A 6000-nucleotide genomic window follows, 5' to 3' on the forward strand; every position below is an offset into this window, starting at 1 on the left:
CCCCCCTGGGGTTCCCGACCCACAGGTTGAGAATCACTGTGCTAGAGCACAGTTGGTTGGTGAAACATTGATTCCCCACAAGATGGCAGTGTTGCAAAGAAAAATGTGTTAATATAGGCAGCCCATGCATAACATAGGACAGGTCAATAAGTCTAGGGATCTTGGGTTTCATTTTTATTTGAACTTGTAAGGGTCTGTGTCTTGATATTATAAGTGGTGTAAAGTAACAAAGTTCATCTACTCAAGTACTATACTTAAGTAAAATGTTTTGGTATTTTTGCTTTACTTGAGTATTTCCAATTTCCAATACTTTTACTTCTACTCCACCACATCTCAGAGGCAAATATTGTACTTTTACTCCACTACAATTATTTGAAAGCTTTAGTTACTAGTTACTTTTCAGATATAAATTATGATATTATGAAACCACTTCAGCCCTATTTTATACCTAGGCTATTTGAAAATATCAGATCAACAAGCGAGCTACAAGCGTTGTGAGCTTGTAGATCTGATATTTTCAAACATTTTAGTACTTTTACTTTTGGTACTTTAAGTACATTTTGATGCCAATACTTTTGTACTTTTACCCAAGTAAATTTTGAATTTTGGACTTTTACTTGTAACAAAGTATTTCTACATTGCAGTATTGGTACTTTTACTTATGTAAAGAATTTGAGTACTTTTTCCACCACTGGATATTATACAACCTATAATTCCCGTGATATCATGTATGTCAGGTGGAAACCTTGGATATCCAGAAAACCTTTCAGAAAACGGACTGAAGAACCATGTGTTCCAATGGGGCGGCCATAGCTGAATGGTTAGTGAGCCCGCCTAGGGAGCCAGAGGCCCTGGTTGCCCCAGGTTCAATTCCAGGCCAGGCCAGCATATGTGTCGATGAAATGAAATTCGTCCCGGAGCAAGACTCTTAACCCCTAATTGCTCACAGGTTCTCATTGGAAACAAGACCGCAAGGACTTAATTGAACGACCTGTTAAAAAAAGGAATTATCCTTATCCTTATGGATCCAATGTAGTTATTATTTAGTCACAAGCTGTCGTTAATAGTCTTCATTGGTTCAATATTTGTAAACTTCACAGACAAACCAAACGAACACCTTTCACTTTAAAGTTCTTTTTCTAAAATAGCCAAAATAGCAGATCAACAAAGCTCACAACGCGTCACGATGCAACGTGTTGTGAGCTTGTAGATCAGCTTTTTTCAGTAGTTTTGCGTGACACTCCTGTACGACAGTGGCTCCCAAACTGTGTGTCCCCAAAGTATTGATGATTACGGATACGGATGATAAGCTTAATGTGCAACATTGTTTTGTCACTCAACAGTAAACAAACCAACATACAGTATAAGTGTATACAGGGTATATGCACGTTTATAAAGTTACAATTTAATGACTTTTAAGACCTTTTTTAATACCAAATTGGCCAAATTGGCAAATATTACGTAAGAAATAGGTATAAATTGTGAAAGTAGACGATCTACAAGCTCACAACGCCCGCTTGTAGATCGTCTATTTTCACAATATGTATCTGTGGAACCGAGTCTAACTAAATGTAATGCCTACAATTCCAAGTTCTTGTCAAGGTGGTGGGGGGGGGGGGGGGTCCCCAGTTCTAATATGATTATTTTGGGGGGGTCCCCAGTTTACTGATTATTTTGGGGGGGGTCCCCAGTTCAAATATGATTATTTCGGGGGGCCGCGGCCTGAAAAGTTTGGGAACCCTTATTGTACCACAAACCAACATACAGTATAAGTGTATAGAGACAAAGTTTCATAATCTGTGAAAAAAAACATATATAAAAAGTTGAAATATGGAGATAAAAGGTTTCTGCTTGACAGCAACCATATGTTTAGTTGGTGACATCTTCTTTTTGGCATAAATCTCCCTTGTGCATTACTAAACACACAAAACTGTGTGTGTGTGTGTGTGTGTGTGTGTGTGTGTGTGTGTGTGTGTGTGTGTGTGTGTGTGTGTGTGTTTCTGGGTATGTATTTATGTATGCTTTTTGAGGACAGGCGCTGCGTATAAAGTTTGTCAGAACATGTCGTGAGTGACTAGGCATGCTCATACAGTATTCATAGACAGTGTGCAGCACTCACTTGTTTTGCAACTTCTGCAAAATACGTTGTGAGGGAGGCTGCCATCACTGTCTCACACACACACACACACACACACACACACACACACACACACACACACACACACACACACACACACACACACACACACACACACACACACACACACACACACACAGGTGTTATTCTTGTAAGGAGGGCAATTTTATGAACACCATTTTTACCCCGAAACCCTCAAGCCTGAGTCATACTTAGTTGTGTGCTGTGTGTGTGTCGCACAACAAAAAAAGCAGATCTGCAAGCTCACAACGCACTGCAGCACGATGTGTTGTGAACCTATAGATCTGCTGTTTTTTAACCCCAACCTAACTCTTTTCCTAATTGTAAGCCTAAAAACACACACACACACAAACGCATGCGCGCACGCACACACACACACAGACATGTATAGTTAGTAGTACAACTACACACACACGCACACACTCACAAAAACATTGTCTCATTAATTGCAAATAATTCAGTACTTTTGAAACATATTCTATTAACCCTTGGTGTCCCTATAGTTAGGGCATGTCATGTCATTATAGGCAAAAACATTCTTCAAATTGTTAAAAAAGACTTCAAAATCTTTCAAAAATAGACGATGATGCAACACCTTGTGAGCTCGTATTTGCTGTTTGTTTTCGAATACCCCCAAAAGTACAGTATAAAACAGGGTTGAAATAAACAACATATTGGCATACAAACCACTATAATGAATGAAAAACAAACATCCTTATTATGGCCAATAAAGCTTGGCAACATTCAGAAGCCTTTCTGGACCACTGGTAAACAAATGTTTTAAAACTCTTCCCAATATTCCACATTCTATTTGAAGATCTTTTTGAAAACAGCCGATCTACGAGCTCACCACGCGTCGCGCGTTGTGAGCTCGTAGATCGTCTATTTTCAAATAGCCCCGATGCATAATAGGTTTAAAGTGCTCATGCAGTCTGCTATGATATAGTTGCTTCTCTTGGGCTTGTTTACATAGACCACGGTTGGTTGCTTATTTCTCTCGCAACAACTCTGGCAACACGTGTGTGCAGGCTGGAGGACCTGGTGGATCTGTTTAGATCTGTTGACAGGCGGCGGCGTGTGAAAGGGTGCCAGGTTACCCTGAGGGGACAGGAGATTGAGCAACCGTATTCCTACCGTACCCTAGCAATTTAATCTGTTGACTTTTATTTTGGCACGGAGGGGGGAGCACGGAGAAAAGAGGGGGGTGGGGTGGGGTGGGGAAGGAGGGGGGGTTGCAGAAATTGGATTAGGTTTATAGTGCTAAAATATTGAAGGCCACAGATACAGTATGTCACAACATACCTACTGTCCTCGCTGATGACAAATTGCCCCCATATCATGGCCCCCATCGCCGTAGCTTATTTGCTAGCCATGCTAACCACTGTGTTTCCTGCATCAACTCCTTATGGCTCGATTAATACATAGTTGCACGTGGGTGTCGTTTCACTAACCCTAACCCTAATCCTCACATTCAATAATGCAGAGGGACCATTTCAAACCTAGTTATTAATGCCACAGGCACACACTAATCATTTTTCAGGAAATAAAGCAAAAAATAGGTTAAAGGGATAGTTCACAAAAAAATAATCCCTATCTATTGGTCGCCCCATGGAGACTTGAATTCATGGATATTTTTTAGTTTTTGTCTCATTCCTAAACCAATAATTTGATGACCAGCAGACCTGTAGGTAGCGGTTCCGGTAGGAGACACAAAGGAGACTCTTTGTGTCTCCTACCGGAACCGCTGCCGGTCATGAAATGATTGGCTTAGGAATGCAACAAAAACAAAAAAATATCCATGAATTCTCCATGGGGCGACTAATCCATAGAAGAAAAGTCATTTTGGGGGTGAACTATCCCTTTAATCGAAAAGCAAAGTCACGGCTCAATTAGCCTATAGAAGACAGTAAGTCCACACCGAGCAATTAATCAACTTTGAAGGGGGGGCAGCCTTTACTCCAATCACCAATGTTCTTCAATTCTATCCCGACCAATCACCGGCTTCCCCCAGTGCCGCCTTCTCCAATCAGCAGCGGGTTCTCTCTCCGGCAGCCAGTCAGCGATGCTCATGTAATATCTGCTGTAATTAGACAATCACTTCCACATGTGGATCAAACTGCCTTTCAACCACTCAACCCCTTCCTCGCCCTCCTCCTCCTCCTCCTCACCACCCGCCCACTCTCTCTCTCTCTCTCTCTCTCTCTCTCTCCTTTTTCCTCCCTCTGTTTTTCTTATTTTCCTCTCTCTCACACTCCACTACCCTCTCTGTGCCCCCTTTTTCGCTCTCGCTTGCCCCTCCCTCTCTCTCTCTCCATCTGATTGAATTACCATAAGTGTAGATCTTGGCCAAAATATGCCAGGTTGAACTGATTAAAACTGTCCTTGCTGCTATAGCAGAGAACTTTCCACACACACTGTGTGTGTGTGTGTGTGTGTGTGTGTGTGCGTGTGTGCGTGTGCGTGTGTGTGTGTGTGTGTGTGTGTGTGTGTGCGTGTGCGTGCGTGTGTGTGTGTGCACACGCAGCGGTGGAAGAAGTACTCACATTTTGTAATACTCTGTTACAAATAAAAGTCCGGTATTCAAAATTGACTTGAGTAAAAGTACAAAAGTATTTGCATTAAAATATACTTAAGTACTGAAAGTAAAAGTACTCATTATGCAGAATGTCCCATTTCACGTGTGTGTGTGTGTGTGTGTGTGTGTGTGTGTGTGTGTGTGTGTGTGTGTGTGTGTGTGTGTGTGTGTGTGTGTGTGTGTGTGTGTGTGTGTGTGTGTGTGTGTGTGTCAGTAAACAGGATGGTGGGTTGTAAGGAGGTTAGTCTGAGTAGTATTGAAAAGACAAACTAGAAAATTAGACATTCTGGGAAAACTCACTTTTTGACCATGGCTTTCATTTCAAGTTGAGCTTGACACTCTGGCTCTTGCTGTGCACTGTTATTGTTACAACAACTTGTGTTGTAGTTTTTTTCTTTGTCTTATCTCTGCCAGGCCGAAAGGCAGAGTGGTGGAGATTACGTTTTCACCCCTGTCCATGGTCCATAGTCTTATAGACAGGACCTCCAAAAGCGCATTCACTTCTGCCTGTAGGGGGCAGCATCACAAATGCGAAAGGTTTTCCCTGTCTGTCTGTCGTATAAGCTTATTTGCCCAGGCAGCTTCCTGTTGTGCTGACGGCTGCATTGCACCCAAGCCCCCAGAGTTGCTGAGAAACATTGAAGCTGCCACCCCAGTGGCCAAAGCTGGAACTGCAGGCGGGGAGAAATACATGCACGCGCAAAACATACTGAGAGATATTTATATTTATACATATAAATATGTAAACATATTATACATACATACATATGCATTTACATATAAATATGCATCTCGAGTGTATTTAGTGCGCATGCTCATAACTCTATGGGGGGTCAAAATCGAACCAATAATTCTACTTCCGGCAGGTTTCCGGGTGCTTCAAAACGCCAGTGAGCACATTCATTGAAATGATAGCTGGGGGCGGGGCAATCCGCCCTCTAGTTATATTATACCTCTATGATTGCACCCCACGACTGACTGACCCAGCCCTGGGTAGGCAACCTAGCCTGGCGGAGATATGTGCTACAAGACACACACTTCTTCTAGTTTGCGTGTGTTTTATTTGTGGAATGTTTTTTGTTTTCTGTCGTTTGTTAATTACTCATTAGTTTCAGTTTTTAACCCATTAAGACCTAAGGCGGATTCTACAAATCCCCTCTAAATCTGTAGTTCTCACACTTTGAGCTATCTGCTCATGTTAAATAGCCAACACAAAAAATCTAAAATTATTAGTTTTTATTAATGAGTTGAGTTGGGTTGTGGTTGA

Source organism: Gymnoscopelus braueri, assembly GCF_963280865.1.
Source record: "Gymnoscopelus braueri genome assembly, chromosome: 3".
Lineage (NCBI taxonomy): Eukaryota > Metazoa > Chordata > Actinopteri > Myctophiformes > Myctophidae > Gymnoscopelus > Gymnoscopelus braueri.